This window comes from Hyposmocoma kahamanoa, unplaced genomic scaffold, assembly GCF_003589595.1.
Source record: "Hyposmocoma kahamanoa isolate Upper Pololo Valley unplaced genomic scaffold, ASM358959v1 87, whole genome shotgun sequence".
In the NCBI taxonomy this organism is placed as follows: domain Eukaryota; kingdom Metazoa; phylum Arthropoda; class Insecta; order Lepidoptera; family Cosmopterigidae; genus Hyposmocoma; species Hyposmocoma kahamanoa.
This window is the reverse complement of record NW_020654422.1, coordinates 4,742,200-4,758,853: the sequence shown is the minus strand read 5'-3', so window position 1 is coordinate 4,758,853 and position 16,654 is coordinate 4,742,200. Positions and strand designations below refer to the sequence as shown.

General features: G+C 36.3%; 1 protein-coding gene across 1 annotated transcript in view; it reads right to left on the bottom strand.

The window, feature by feature from the left end:
- LOC113235309 (transmembrane and TPR repeat-containing protein 1-like) overlaps positions 1–16,187 on the bottom strand; it is a 206,033-nt gene extending 189,846 nt beyond the window's left edge. The window contains exon 1 of the mRNA XM_026470970.1: positions 16,166–16,187. The gene's annotated coding sequence lies outside the window, so the exon portion shown is untranslated. The remainder of the gene's footprint in view (positions 1–16,165) is intronic.
- Between the last annotated feature and the right edge of the window lie 467 nt (positions 16,188–16,654).

The window sequence follows — 16,654 nt, the reverse complement described above, 5'->3', positions numbered from 1 at the left end:
TGTACTATTTACCTTTGTCATTTCAGTTTCTGTCTACTTTATTAATATTGCGATTGAAACAGATATTATTTGTTTTTGGTCTATAGTAACAAATTGACTATTTCCTTTTGTAACCTAATTGTGAGAGTAATTAAAAACAGTGTGCATGTAACGTAAAAATTGTCTGTCATTGTACCCATCCTATGTGAAATGGATTATAGTAAGTAGGTACATTTGATTGGTATATACTCACAAAAGGATTCTATTTCCTTTCGAAGGACCGGTATATATACACTTATATGAACATGAGTTTTTTATATATCCATATTCATTATCATCAACCCCATCATACGCCTCACTGCTAAGCACGGGTCCCTAACAGTCCACGGTACCACCCCTCTCAGGTGTGGGTTTGGGCCAAAGTCCATCACGCTGGCCCAATACGAGTTGGAGACGTCACACGTTTTCTGACCTTCTTTGACTTGGTGTCCTCACGATGTTCTCCTTCACCAAAAAGTTCGTAAGATTTCACCAAGAATTCACCAAGCTTGTTAGTAAGTAAATTACGAAAAACTGAGGTGCAGCCCGGATTCGAACCCACGGCTTCTGCTTGAGAGGCAGTAAGTAGGTCAAACCATTTGCTAATCAAATTATTAGCAACCACAACATAGTGGTTGTCCCCATTTTTATATTACATAACACTATCCTACATATTATATTTCTATATCTACTGTCTTTTTAGAAGAGATTTTTTTGTACATGATATCTATGTTTGCTTTCTGCGAAGGAATAATACAGACGTCGAATTAAAGGCAATGTGAATTGATTATTTTTTTTATTCAAATGTTATCAAAATATCGTGCAATAATGATTGCAGAAATTCTGAAAATTATGAAAACGTATTGAATTTATGTATATAATTTTCATTTACTCACGATTAGTAAATTAGAATAAACCATATTACGAGCACAAGTCTTGAATCAAAATGGAAATTCTTATTGTATTCAAAGTAACACTATTCGACAGAGACTCCAGACGTACTCTAAGTATTGAATTCATTTTATGAATACAATCCGAAAATCTGCTTACATTTGATTGGATTTATCAGGCCATGTTCTTTGAAACCGTTACTTGATATTGTATCTTGGATTTGGGTTTTCGACAATGTTTGGCTGTAGTTTTTCTTTTTGTTTGCGACTATAGTGAATTATAAGTAAAGGAGTAGTACATAAAATATCTTGTAAATTTATTGAATTTCATGATGTTTTAATACCATGACATCCAATTGTTTTCTTTTTTGAGAAATTACTTCACTGAGTAGTTTGTGTTAATTAATAATAGTATGATCGAACACTAAGAAAAATTCCTTCGATCCGGCTGGATTCGAACCACCACCGCCTTCGCATAACGTGGCTGGCGTTCTCTCAACTGAGGTAAGGAACGAATCAGCAAACCTTACGAAAGTTCTATGTACTTCTTGCATATTTAACTGATCTGTCACGTACAGATCCCGGGTTCGATTTCCGGTACCGCGAGAAATATTTGTATGGCCCATATTTATTTGTCTCATGAGATTGCGTGTTAATTAGTGGTTGTCTATGTGTGTGCCCATTGTTTACAAAAATAGATAAAACACAATGAACCGGATTTATCCCTTAATTTACAACCCTTAGAGTTGGAATATTTTGTTCAAAAATTTAAATTGGACCACTACTGCGATACTTCCTTTGTAACAAAAAATAATCATTGAAATCGATATAGGTTTTGACTAGTCCGGGGCAAAAAATCTTTGTTTTTGGTTTTTAAAAACTTAAATTATGAATCACATGATCATTTGGTATGTGGTTTTGAACAATTTTAAGACGTGTAACTGATGTTTAATATGAATGAGTTTGTATGAAACTGAAAAACAAAAAACCAAAGACGAAAAAATCTACTTAAAAAAATATGCCAACATTTTCCTACACGCATGATGTTTATATATTATAATGATTCTATATTTCCATTGGTATGTCAGTCCCGGAAACGCACGCATACGCGTTTCATATAGAGCGCTCTATATGAAAGTATTACGAAATATACTCCTAAAATTTTTCAATGCTAATGCATTTTCATTTACGATACGACTGCTTGTTCCACGTATTATAAAAATATCGAATCCAATAAAATTTTTCTACGTAATTAACACAGCATATATAACTTTGCAGTTTTTTAATAATGTACCGCCACATATAGCAATATATTGCTGCTCTTCGAGAATAGCAGATTGAGATAACATACTTAAATTTGACTTATTACATAGCTCGGGCATAGTCGGACTAGCGTTCACTACCTAATTTCCTTGGCAATTTTAATTATTTAAATATTCAAGTATGGTATCGCGCAATTATTGAATAATATTTCACGTTACAACACTCGAATATTAAGTAATATTGCATGATAAAATCGAATACATAAATAATAAAAATTGCCACGAAAATTAGGTAGTGAACACTAGACCGAGAATGATCGAGGTACATTCAGAATTATGCTACATTTTACTGTGAAAAAGACGCCGAAATTTACATTGTTTCTTTATGGTATCAAGTAACCAGACGAACAAGTCATGCGCCTGCTGGTAAGCGACACGCCTGTCCGTAACAGCTGCAGTGCCACTCAGTGCTTAAAGTCATAAACTGGCACACCCACCGTGGCCGTGTGCGCCCGTCGCTCAGAAACATTAGTTGACGAATCCTAAGTGCCTGTTATTTCGTCACGACTCTTACCCTTCAAAAACGAAATGCGGTAATGCTCACATTATTGCTTGGTAGGAGAAATAGATGAGGTGGCAGTACATCTCTGGGCAACCTCTTTCACAAGGAACTTAACGGCTACTACCTATTGATTAGTAATCACTCGACGGCATTGGACAGTAGACGAGTTCTTTTAGAATCCAGAATCCTTTCACCACGATACGAGCCTTATAGTGTATGCCATCGATACGATAAGAACTTATTACTCAGAGCTTTAAATCGCAAAGATCTTGGGGGCACTGCCACTGCGCCCGTCACCCTGAGACATAAGACGTTGACAAGTCCCATGTGTTTGTAATTTCACCAGCACCCTTACATAAAATAGGTAAGGTTTCATCCACCTTGGATTCAATAGACAAGCGTGGCAAGGGGCTTATAGGTGACTCGAAATTAGTAGAGGCGAAGTGCAGAGCCTTGGACACCGCCGTAGACTTGGCTGTTTATCGGTATTCTACAGGATATATCACGAAGAGTGTGTGATGGAATTATTTAATTTGATTCCGCCTTCCCCTTTCTATCATCGCGGGACTAAACGTGGGCTGGGGTTCCACCCCTATGTTGTGAATATTCACAGGATTCGCACGAAGCGTCTCGCTTCCACATTTATATGGCGAGCGGTTAGCGGAATTCTCCACCTGCGGACCTTGTTACCCGAGCGCTAAAACTTGGACCTTTTCAAGGCGAGAGTGAATAGGCATTATGTAGGTGTGCATGCTACATCGTTGACCTCATCGTGACTTAAATGAGACGGAGGACCAGTGCGCACTTCATCATCATCATCATCATCATATCAGCCGGAAGACATCCACTGCTGAACATAGGCCTCCCTCAAAGATTTCCAGACCAGCCGATCGAACACGAAATAAAAAAAAAGGTGGAAGTGGAAGTGAATGGTGGTAAACTTCTTGTTCATATTTTGCGTTAAAAGGGTTTGGGTATATTAAAAACATACAATATTTTAATGTTGCATCATTGCAACGTTAATGCAATGAAAATTTGCTTATCGTTACAATAAGGAGACCATTATCGAAAGTAAACAGTTCACAAAGGGTAGTTTGAAGAATACCCGCCATAGCCGTCTTTGTTACGCTAATGCGGTTATTGTTGCCGAGGATAAAGTAAACCGGGGAATACGTTTTTTGTTGGTATATACGCATGTAGATAGAAGCAGACACACGTTTATGTTTCCTTACTAACTCAAGTATGTGCGTGGGAAAGTAATAAATAGTACAAACGATTGTTCGTACAAAGGTAATTTTATTTGTTAAACCAAGAAGGAAAAAGTAAACCGTAATATTTATTCTATCTATCGATAACAGTTGCATGGCCACTCAGAGCTCCGTCTCTTTTTAGCAAAACGAGCATTAGTAGATAGTCTGCCATTAGGCTCGTGATGTTACAAAAAAGTATTGTCATTTTACTGTGACTCCTGAAATGCTTGTAACAACATACTCACACTTCCTCTTTAGGTAGAAACCTTCCACTTGCTATAATCCTGACCTAGGCATTAATGCTCTCATAAAGTTAAAGTTAAAGGTATCCGTGACCTTGTTTTTCTTTACGACGTTTTCAATTTAGTCGTGATAAGTCCACTAGCGGAAAGCCTAGATGAAACTATTTAGATCGGGGTGAATCAAAGGAGCTTCTCCGCACGACGTACTATTCCTTTCCTATAAGTCTGGCGCACCCTGGACAATACTTAGTACTTTAAGCTTATTGGAAAATTCTTTCATAAGGGTAGCAAGCATTATAAGTACTCTTTTTTTTATAATATCAAGTGACGGGACGAACAAGTCGTGCGCCTAGTGATAAGCGACACAACTGTCCATAACAGTTGCAGTGCCATTCAGAGCTTTAAATTGCAAAGGTCTGATGGGCACTGTCACTGCGCCAGTCCCCCTGAGACATAAGTTAACAAGTCCCATGTGCCTGAAATTTCACCAGCACCCCTAACTTTCAAACTCGGAGCGCAGTAATGCTCACATTACTGCTTGGCGGCAGAAATAGGTAAGGTGACAATACTTCCCTGGACGGACTCCTTCACAAGGAGCTCTACTGCTATAAATATGCTATATGAGGTCTAAATTTACAAATTAGAGATGCGTAAAAGTTGTTGATCCATTTTTACTAACTTGCGTGAATAACGTAAAATATAAATTCATTTATATTGTAACACGACCGGGAACGGTTTTCTCCTAAAGAGTTTAGTAAAAAATACTCCAAATAAGATTGTAATTTAAAAGCATTTAGCGTTAGCTGGGATCGCAGTAAGGCGCTCTCAGTAATCCTTATACCCGTGCTCGGGGCACGAGCCACATCTTTAATTAACTATTTGTTGCTTAGATCCTTTAAAAGGGTGTCGATGCTTTGTTTCTCTGTTAACCTATATCCTACTACTTGATACAAGCTATAGTCTACCACTTCAGCCCATTAAAAAATTATATTAGGATGATTTTTAAATGATAGTGTAAATATGGTGTTAGACAACACCACATACGTTGCTCCGATACCAAAGTAAATAACTAAAGCACTCGTGTTATGGAAATCGGAAATAACAACGGTACTACATACACCCAGACCCGAAACTATGTAGAAAAGTTAGTTTTACTACTTTGACTCAGCCGGAGATCGAACCCGGCACCTCAGAGATGGCGAAAACAGTCGAAAACAGTGTGCAAGCCATTCGACCACGGTGTTCGCCGTCGTGGTCGTGATAAAACCCTGACATCATTGTCTAACTTTTGACATTTGTATATTTGTTTTGATGTTATCAACTTATTATTGTTATTATTAAATATTATTGTTTTCACAGTTTTTATGTGATTTTCATTAAATAACTTTAATCATGCTTTCCGATTAATCACAACCTAATACTAATAAAACATTTTTTAATGGTACTACCTAAGATACGGGACGGACAAGTTGTGCACCTGGTGTTAAGCGACACGCCCTCTTACGAACATGCCTGATGCATCCATTAGCATCCTGAAAGCGTTGTTGTATTATATATGATTATGACTGACTTCGAAATATTGTACACATCTTGTTCGATGTATGGATATTGAAAACATCATGAAGCAGCTATGTATAGATGGAAGAGATGATGAGAGATGAAGATATGAAGAGATCGCATACCAATATCTACATTTTGCTGTTCTAGTAATCGCATTTCTATTAGTGATGACCTCGGTGACCTAGAGATTTATACTGTGGACGATGGATGAGGAAGTCCCGTGTTCGATTCTCGGTAGGACTAATTTGGGAAATGAACTTATACGGTGTTCCGGTTAATGTCCTGGAGTGATATCTGTTGCTCTGGTACTCGTAGTGCAATCCTAGCTTGAGACTAGGTAGTTGCTGTGGTTATGGGCATATTATTATTATTTTCAATCGTAAATTCAGACAACTTCTTCGTTACATATCGTCTTAGATACAGTTCTTAACTATACGTCGAACGATATCCATTTTTATTAACAATATAATGATGTCCTCAAATTGTAATAGTGCTGTGGTAAATAAGAAAATATGTTCAGTCCAAATCGATGTAAATACATAATTAAATAATAGTCATAAGGCTACAAACTGGGTGATAGCGAGTGGCGGCAGTGGCGCGGTGGCGACTGCGATCCGGGCGGCAGCGGCTTACGCGACTTGAACGTAATGCCTAATAGGTTTGCACATCTATAATATGCTTTTGACAACATATTGCAAGAATACAGTCAAACGTTTTCACAGTTATTCTAGCGTTAGGCGATTATCACACTGCTCCGCACTACGCAAAGGTGTGCGGAACTGCGTTTTTGACGTTATACTGAAGTACCTCAGTTTGTATAGAAAACACGCGCCGTACAAAACACTGCCAACGCGTCTCAGCACGGGATTGCAGGGCGCATGATCCGTCGTCACGCGCACTGTGCTGTGTGGTACAATGACGCTCATTGTCGCCTTATCATACAACATAATATCCGGATTTTGTCTTTAGTCTTCATAATTTCGTAGTAGTGCAGGTTCACGTCTTCTTTCCCCATAATAACTCATACTGAATAAAACGTCACGTCACAGCATCGACATCGCGTTCACGCTCTCATCATTTTACCCCCGCAAACTAAGTGAACTGCTCGCTGGCGTCGAGATTAGGCCACTTTTACCGCGCCGCCGCGCCGCCCGCACCGCAGTCGCCACCGCGCCGCCGCCCTCTTTCGTCCAGTGTGTGACCTTAGAGTGCACGACAAGAGCCTCCTCATACGACGCCTCGTCCTCCTCCTTTTCGCTGTACGTCGACGCACCCTGGACAACAATCAGCGAGTACCATACGCTGATTATCAGATCGTTTCACCACGATGGCAAGCATTATAGTCATAGTTGTATACTATCGATACGATAAGAAAAAGATTGTCATCGTCGCGACATTGATAGTCACTGTATGAAATTTTATTTGAATTTAAATCTATAGAATAAACTTGTTTATAACAGTTAACAGCTCAAAGAAAACACTGTTATGAGCTCTCTATTATACATATAAATCATCACGCCTCGCCCGTCTCCCAGTAGGCACTTAAGCAAAAATTGCGAACATCCACTAGCTACACCTTATTCGTTTCCTTAACTCATACATCAGTCTATTCAAATACGCTTTATAGATAGTACCCTTGACCTGACCTTTTTGAAACGATGTTTTCAAACATTGTTTGAATATGGAATGTTTAAAAGACGTTATTTCGGTTATACTGCTAGATGGCATTGATAATTTTTGAATTGTTTCCTAAATCGCGATGTTATAATTTTCCCCATGAACAATACTTCGTTTCAATTCATTTTGAACAAAACGTAAACAAACAAGTCACTGACCCGACCATAGGCGGTTTAGTGATGGCCAATTGTAACGCGATTTGTTCAATTGAGTCATACTAGCGGTTTGCCTTACATAACCTATATAAGATTTTAAATATATGTAATAATCGATTAGGAAACTTTAATTGATTGAACCCAATGTTTTTTTTTCCGAACAGCACTATGCAACCATAGGGAAGTCATAGAAGTACACATAAATAATAACCTCACTTTTGGACTACCATTTTTCAAATACGGTTTTACGATGCTATCGAAATGAATATTGTTGGAAAAGGTGATGATATATCAAGTCGAAATCTTCTAAATATACGTGAAAGTGTAGTAACACGTATTCGATTTATTGAGTGATTGCTTTAGAATTTTAACCAAACAGGTTTGTTTACTTTTTGTTCAAAATGGATTGGAACAGCCTATACTTATAATGGAACGCATGTCTCTGTGAAGTTCTTGTAAGTGAAATAATACAATGCGTAAGTAATTTACGTCGCACACTCAGTCTTGATTTGTTCAAACAATGGAAGAATGGGCAACAAAGCCGTTTAAACCTCAAAAATAAAGGACTTCCATGGGCACGTGGAGATATAAGTAAGATCTGCTGACTGGTTCCATAGTTCAGTTGGGAGAGGGGTAACCCCGGTTTAGTAAACGGTTAGAGAAACAAATTGAATGTCATAGAAGTGAAAACATCGTGATACCTATTTAACGAAATAAAAATTGGGAACAATTGTTTAAATAGTAATTGTTCAATATTTGTACAACAGTTTTGCAATGGTAAAGTATGATTATGTGAAATGGGAAAGTATAACTGCTCACTCGTATAATATTATGTGAGTGGGTTTCATTAGATACTTGTCGATAAACAAGATAATTAGATTGCTGAAAACTTTATTCATTTCGATAACAATAGTACTTACTAAACCATCTGAAATAAATTCTATATGTATACAACCATACAGTGTAAAAATATGATCTAAGAAGTTTTAAATGAATGAATGAATTTATTTAAAGGTCATTTTGAGAGGTATAGCAGTGAAAATGTGCTGGCTCGACGTAAATGCGGCGGTTGCCTACGACCGACCCTCGTATTCCGCCGGAACCCTGTTAAGAGACTTATGTTGCCCATTTGTTTATGTAACTGTACATGAATACCTATAATGTGATAATATAATATATATATTTTGGATTTGACTATACGTATCAGTTTGCTTTTAACTTGTGGAAGCGGTACCTTTCTGTGACCTTTTTGACCTTTTTCGTGCTGGCTTACATGGCTAGCAATTCGACAGACTAATGAACACAAACTGACATGACAGTCGGTGGATTCGTGTTTTTTTTTTGTTAGGCTAAAATATTTCTTTTAAATGACGTAACCTTCTTTTTTAGATGCAGTTAAGCAGTGTTTGTGAAGTTCGACCAGGGACGAACCTTATCTATTTCTGTCGTCGAGCAGGAATGTGAGCCTTACAGCGTTCCGGTTTGGAAGAGGGTGCTGGTGAAATTACAAGGAACTTTTCAACTTATGTCTCAGGGTGAAGATTTTTGCAACAGTGTAAGTTTTGCAGTGCTTTGGTTTAACTGGATATGAATAAATGTCTTAATAGTCTCAGTGCTACACACGAAGTCACGCTTAGGTTGAGTATAGCCTTCCATGCATACCATTAGGTCCAGAGATAACATAAGTATCATATCCCTATGTTCTGTATCGAATGGCTTGAAGTGGTTAAATATGGGTTTTTGTCTTGACAGTCTTTTCCACTTGATTGTAAATGATGATGTGGTCGAGGATATAGTGGAGTATACTTGTCTGAAAAGTATCTAAGCATTTACATCTTTTAAAGACTTAAGTAATTAATATTTTTGAGGAAGAAATGACAAAATTATCTTTAGATCTCAGAAGAAAATTTCTCTACTTAGTTTCCGTCTCAACAGAAAGTAGTAGCAGTAGAGCTCCTTCTGAAAGGATTCTATCTATTTCCGCCACCAAACAGTAACTTCGATTTTTAATCGACTTCAAAAAAAAGGAAGAGGTTCTCAAATCGACAGATTTTGTATGTGTGTTACGCGATAACTCCTGCTGCTTCACAATATTGTGAACCGATTTTGATGATTATTTTTTTGTTGGATCTTTCCAACCTACCTCAGTATAGGTCCCATTTAAATTTGAAAGAAATATTCCACCTCTAAAGGTGACAAACTAGGGGATGATTCTGGTTTTGCACACTTTCCGATAACCGAATTCAATAAAATTTGGCCAATAGATATAATTCCACGAACTTTTGACGTTGGTTTTGTTTTTATATAAAAGTTATGAAGAGTCAAGATGCTGGCGAAATTATAGGCACGCGACCACTCATATCTTTGTGATTTAAAGCTCTAAGGAGCACTGCAATTATTGTAGACAATCGTATCACTTACCACTGCACGATACGTTCATCCCGTTACTCGGTACCATAAAACATAAAGTAAAACACTACAATATAATAATGAGATACCAGCTGATTAATAGTTTCCAGTAGATGGAAAAGAATAGTTCATGAAATCCTAATACATACTTTCCACAAAATCCCATACACCACTGTTAAATCGGGTATTAGCTAATCGTATATTTGCAGCAGGAGCAGAGTTACGAACAGAAAAGGTTTATGGGTAACTCATCAATAGCATCAATAGCCCACTGATCGGACAAACAGCCTTCCAAAACAATACGTATCGATCTGTCACTTACAAAATGTGAAATACAAAGGTTTTGCCTTTGTAAAAAGGGACGCGACACGATAGATACGAGGCTAGCTTGCTTGGTAGGCTTACATTAGATTGTTGCAGTCTAACGTCCTTCCATCTGTTATCCTCGTCGTGTCTCTCAATTATTTTAATTAATAGTTGAGAGGCATATAGAAGGTTTCGTCTAGGTATGCTAATAGACCTGTAAGTCTACAAGACCATGAAGCGTGTAGTCATGGATTGGTATATAAATAAACAACCCCGTTCTATGTTATTTATCGCGATTCACATGCTTGATTCAGTAAAGTGTGAGCGAGACAATCGCGCGATCTGTGAGCTCTTATTAGAGTAATGAGTAGGCACCTGAGCAGTCGTCCTGCAACACTGCTCCGCATTGAGCACGTATACGACAGCTGCCTTGGGCAAGCGTATTTGTTACGCTTGTTACACCGAGTCTTCTGCCGGTTTCGCCAAAATCACAAAATTATTATAAATACAACGTTACGGACAGGAACACAACGAATCATTTGAAATGTTTACAAAGATCGAACACTAAGAAAAAACTCGTTCAACCCAGCTGGATTCGAACCAATGTCTTCTAGCAAACCGTGCTAAACGCTAGGCATAGCGTCAAAGTAATAAAAAAACACAATTGGCAAAGTAAACCTCAAAACACACCAGCGGATTTTACGATTTTTTCTGTGTGTTTGTTGCAGATCTTTGTTTTTGATTTTTAACGACTTTTTTGCCTTAGCGCCATTTGTGAGAAATCTATTAAATTAGCCGCGGCATGGCGATGACGCTGGTTCGCGTCCAACCGGCTCGAAAGAATTTTTTCTTACTGTTTTATTTTAGTATTAATACTTGATTATTACAAACTAGTGGAGTAATTTCACAAAAAAAAAATTATATCAAGGACGTAAAACTTCTTGACATTCAATAAAGTTAAGGTACAGTTTAGCTTTTTATAGTGCCATTTTTATAAAGAACGATATTATTGTGTTTTGACTCGAAAGAATTGCAACTATACTCTCGCCAAATTAGATGTAGAAAAAATGTCAACTAACAAAACGTGTGATTTTTAGGGTTTTCATCTTAGAATCTTTCACACTTATCACAATTTCAATATTTTGCCCCCAATCCAACTAGATTATGGATAATACTAAATCTTGAAATCATGTTTATAATGAATATTGTTCAACAGAAGTTTCAAATCACCTAAAAATTAACTGACCAGTAATTAACTATTTGTAAAACTGGGTCATCCCTAGTGACTTTTAGATTTGAAGGGAGAGATTGCAAACATTCGAGTTGTGGTGGTAATTCAAGTTCAGAATCGGAGATAGATGCTGGATGATATAATATGTGGTAAATTAACAAATAAAATAAAATCTTATCATTTTCATCTACCATTACCTACCTAATTCATACGTATCAATACGTATTTAGTAAACTTAATAATAGTTGGCTAGATAAGTATTACTTGTACATAACCCAATTACCTACTTACCTATTTACATTCAAATTAATGGAGCATTGAAAATTGTTGTTTTCCTATTCATTGGATATATTCATTGGTTGCCTAGAAACGTTTTGCTATTAAACATTCTACATCGAATTTGGCTAGAGTGTAGTAATGAATCATTTAAGGACTTTTTTACTGTGTGTTCTTTTGTTTATCAAATTGCTGGTGAAAAGAATTATGTCAATGCAACTATTATGGCAACTTTTTAAAGAATGTAATTTTACACAATGTCAACACCGTAACTCGCACCTTGGGCTTATGTAAGGTTACATCTGCAAATTGACAATTTTTCGGGAGAGAGGCTTAAATCTTTAAAGATGCTACGAACAAAATCAGTCCATAACTTTACGTTGTATTCATAGCTTGTTTTATGCAATTGGTATTATTTTTACGACTTCCTTGTGATAAAAGCAATTTTAACGTATAATCATATGTGGGTTTATTATAACTATGGCTTTAGAATTACGATTCTGCGGTCAACTACCAGCAAATTTAAAAAGTATTAAAAACTGCAAAATGTTTTATTCCGGACTGAAACTCCTTTTATTGGATAATGAACTTTACATTGTACAGGAATTTATTTCGCAGAAATTGTAATTTTATTTTTATTAGACGTTGTATTTCGGCAATATTTTGTGTTTATGTATATTTTAGTATCAAGGTCTTAGGTTTTCGCGATTGTTACGCTTAGGAAATGGATCTATTTGTTCGAATCTCAATCGCGTTTTTTTCAAACCAACCCTTTCGGGCCCTTTTAATAAAATACTATACTTTAGAAGAAGAAAGAAATATTCCAAGTTACGTTACATAAGCTTTACTAATGATTTTATTTTAACTATATAATTGTTTATTAAATTAATTATTAATGGTAATCAGAATAAATCAAAACATATGAAATAGTAATTTAGTCTGCTTGGGGTTTTTTGGGAAATACTGGATCCCAAACTGACAGTACGGAGAAACTATCTTCCATGTAGAAATTACGATGTTTTTCATTTCAATGCCCTCTCGCATAATCCTGGGTAGATAAAGAACTTTTTTGCAGGGACCTGGAGCATATCGAACATATTGCTAATATGGAAATAGATTGTATTCTATTCTACCAAGGGTATGATTTCGTCGCCTTACTGTTTCAAACTCGTATCTTAAAGCACAAAGTTACTGAAATGCAAAAAATAGATTGTATATACAATTTCGCAGGCTGATTTCATATCATATTTCCTTCGTATTAACACACTGGCTTTTACCTATTCTTAAAGTAATGCATCGAAATTAACATCCTTGATAAGAAATTTAAAGTAAATAGTAGCAGTAGAGCTCCTTGTGAAAGAGTTCGTCCAGGGAAGTACTGCCACCTTACCTATTTCTGCCGCCAAGCAGTAATGTCAGCATTACCGTGTTCCGGTTTTGAAGGGTAAGGGTGCTGGTGAAATTACAAGCACATGGCACTTGTCAACGTATGTCTTAGGGTGCCGGGCGCAGTGGCAGTGCCCCTCAGATCTTTGTGATTTAGACCTCTGAGTGGCACTGCAACTGTTATGGACAGGCGTGTAGCTTACCATCAGGCGCACGACTTGTTCGTCCCGTCACTAGAAATTGTAAAGAAAAAGTTTTGCTATCTCCTGAATAATCACTCTTTGTAAGGTACGAGTTTGAGAAAGTAAGGCGTCGATTTGTTACGTCTATTAGTGTTGTAAGGTTTGAAATACTTTGAGAGGATTGTCCAAACGGTACAACAATATTGGTCTGCATTATATGTTATGTAGTTTATCTATCTATGTGTAGACTTACATGATACAATATATTATTAGCACAACATTTTCGTAATGTTTTCTGAGTTCTAAGACTGTTCCTTAGGGAATATTCCACTTCTTACGAAAATAAAGACACGTGTAGGACGCCTTTCGTGGAATAAAATGATGACGGTAAGTAGGTTTATTTTGGGCTTCCTAAGTGGTTTAGGGAAAAATCTAAATTACCAGAAAGAAGTACTTATTATGTCTTATTTCATGAAAAGTAGTTTATACTACTTATTGTTACTTTCAAATTTTACGTCAATATTTTTTTAACAAACAAACAAACTTTTTAATAAATACAATGTAACGGGTTTGTTCCACCGGTGTTTCTTTTTAAAATTTCTTTTTCATTTTTGTTATTAAGGTAAGAAAAATTTAGATGATCAACGACTTTTTGATCGGCTGTACGAAACTTACCCCTTTCATGGACAGTAAGAGCGTTGGCGCACTACGTCCGATTCGTATCAGGGGGTCTACTCTCGATCTCCGCCAGACATCCGTCCGAAACAATTACTGTCAAATAAGCAATACTTGACCACATGAAAAGACGCATGATGCGAATGAAACTTCATACTGGATACTTGTCTTTTAATTTTGTCGAATATTACTTATTTCACAGTAATTGTTTCGGACGGATGTCGGACGGAGATCGAGACTAGCCCCCAGTTCCGAATCCGAGAAATGACGGTCCGAAACGTCACAAGTGTCCGAAGTGTCATTTTATCTCTAGATGTACAAGCGATATTCGACGGAGCCATGGATACAAAAGTTGAAGCTTATATTGGTATATTTTCGGATTAGAATCGGACTTAGTGCACAAGCGACATCCGAAGTGGGTCCGAGTTTTTAGATTTGCATAGTCTCGGATTCGGAACGACAGTGCGATTTCCAAATGCTTTCTGTACAGTGGCCGCCTACGTTTTCCATAGAGAAGTATCAACAATGTTATTGACATAATTGACAATAATTGACACAATTGAATGATTTACATACATTGAACATTTTATGTTGAATCAATATGAGTACCACGGCTAGAAATATACTAATATTTTCGTGTACAGTACCAATTAAGTACACAAGCGACATCCGAAATAAGTCCGAATTTTCTGAACGAATATGAATCGGATGCAGTGCAGAAACGCGCTCAGTTTTTTTTAACAGTCATCCTGGTGAATTACATGTTTTACAGATAGACCACTGTTCTAGGAAAATATTGATATAAAATAAACAAATTCAAAATTATCAATATTTTTAGTTTCTTTGATAATTTCTCTGATTGTGTCCGATAATTTTATCCATGGTGATTAATAGCTTTTTTCTTCAATTTTTTATTAAAAAATAAACAATAACAGTAAGAAAACTGAATAAACCCGAAGAAAAATGTTTGGAAATATTTGATTTGGGATTTTTTCTTACAAATATTCATTTAACACGTTTGAATACATTTCATTATACAAACACATTGCACGACAGCGCTAGCGGTAACATTTCGTTGTTCCAATTAATTGGTAAGTATTAAAATAATTACCAAGGTACATGTATCAAGACAAACGACAAAATTATAGAATAAAATAAATCATTGATAGGAAATCAAAATATTACTCAAAGTAATTCTCTATAAATATTATATTTTAACCAGTCTAGAACCCAGTCCAGCGTGACGTGCCCAAATGAAAATCATGCATAGCATTTACGAACTTGACACCTGTTTACCTCATAATACTATTGAAATAACTAAAAAAAAATAATTACCTTAATAGAAATAGCTATTTCGTTATATCGTAAATCGCTCCACGACCAATTACTGTTGCTTCATACGATTACAGCACCATTTATATTATTGTAAACCGTTTTATTTGATAAATGATTATGGTTCGCTGTAATGCTGGCTGTAATTGAACGTTTTACTCATTTTAAACTACTTTAAAAAAGTAGGTTCGACTTATTCTAATTTTATGAAAATGAATTTCACGTACTTTGTATCAAATTTCAATATAATGTAATAGTATGTATGAGCTCTACTCTACTAGATTTTTAGATGCTTTAGAAAACGTTTTCAGTCATGTCATCCTTAAACACATTTTGTTAAAATACAAACATGTGTTTTTCAACAAACCATCAATGAAGGCTAAAACCATGTTATTAGTATAATAATGTCTATGCATAACAAAGCTTCTGTAATGTAACCATTATGAAATAAAAAATCTTGTGAATTCAAATTTAACCACCTATTAACGTTATTTACGTAGAATGACATAAAAAATACGTCAGTCCGTATTTCTGTTAAGAATTTTGTTAATATTTTTCAAAGTTCTAATATCGTAGAACTAACGAACCATCACTGAACGCATTTCTTTGAAATTCGTAAGCAAATCCCATAAGAAGCGTAAATATTTGATATTGCCTTGAATACTTAACTTCCAAAAAGGTAAAGCGGCTAATAAAAGAAAGTCTTTGAAGATAATGAACATAGCGCAAAAAAGTAATTCCCTTAAACTCACCTGTTTTTTCCTTGAGGCAGGATATGGACACTATCATTACGAAAAAATTAATATTTACACTTGAAGCTAATTACAGACATTGACAAACTACTTTAAATAATTTAAAGATACACCACTATAAGATATAGACTGTTTTCATCGGACACTATTACGCGATTTTACGTCGGCACCACCCCTTGAAAGGGTGGAGGCGGCCGCTCTTATCGGCGGTTGCCTATCGACTAACACAAGTGTCGAATGTCAACAGAGTTTTAGGAGCACTGCCAAGCTGCAGCGTTTTCTACGCATGCGTAGTGCAACTTGCATCCTGAAAGCCTTATTTACTTGTTAGTCGGCTAACTTTGACAACGCTTCGGAAAAAAGTTTTCTTTCGCACTTTGAAGTGGGCCAGCTAACACTCGAGTTCTTTGTAATTTTGTTTTTACTTTGAATATGTAATTTTATGCCGCGTTTCTCTCTAGGCAGTGTTACGGTATTTTGACACGTTAG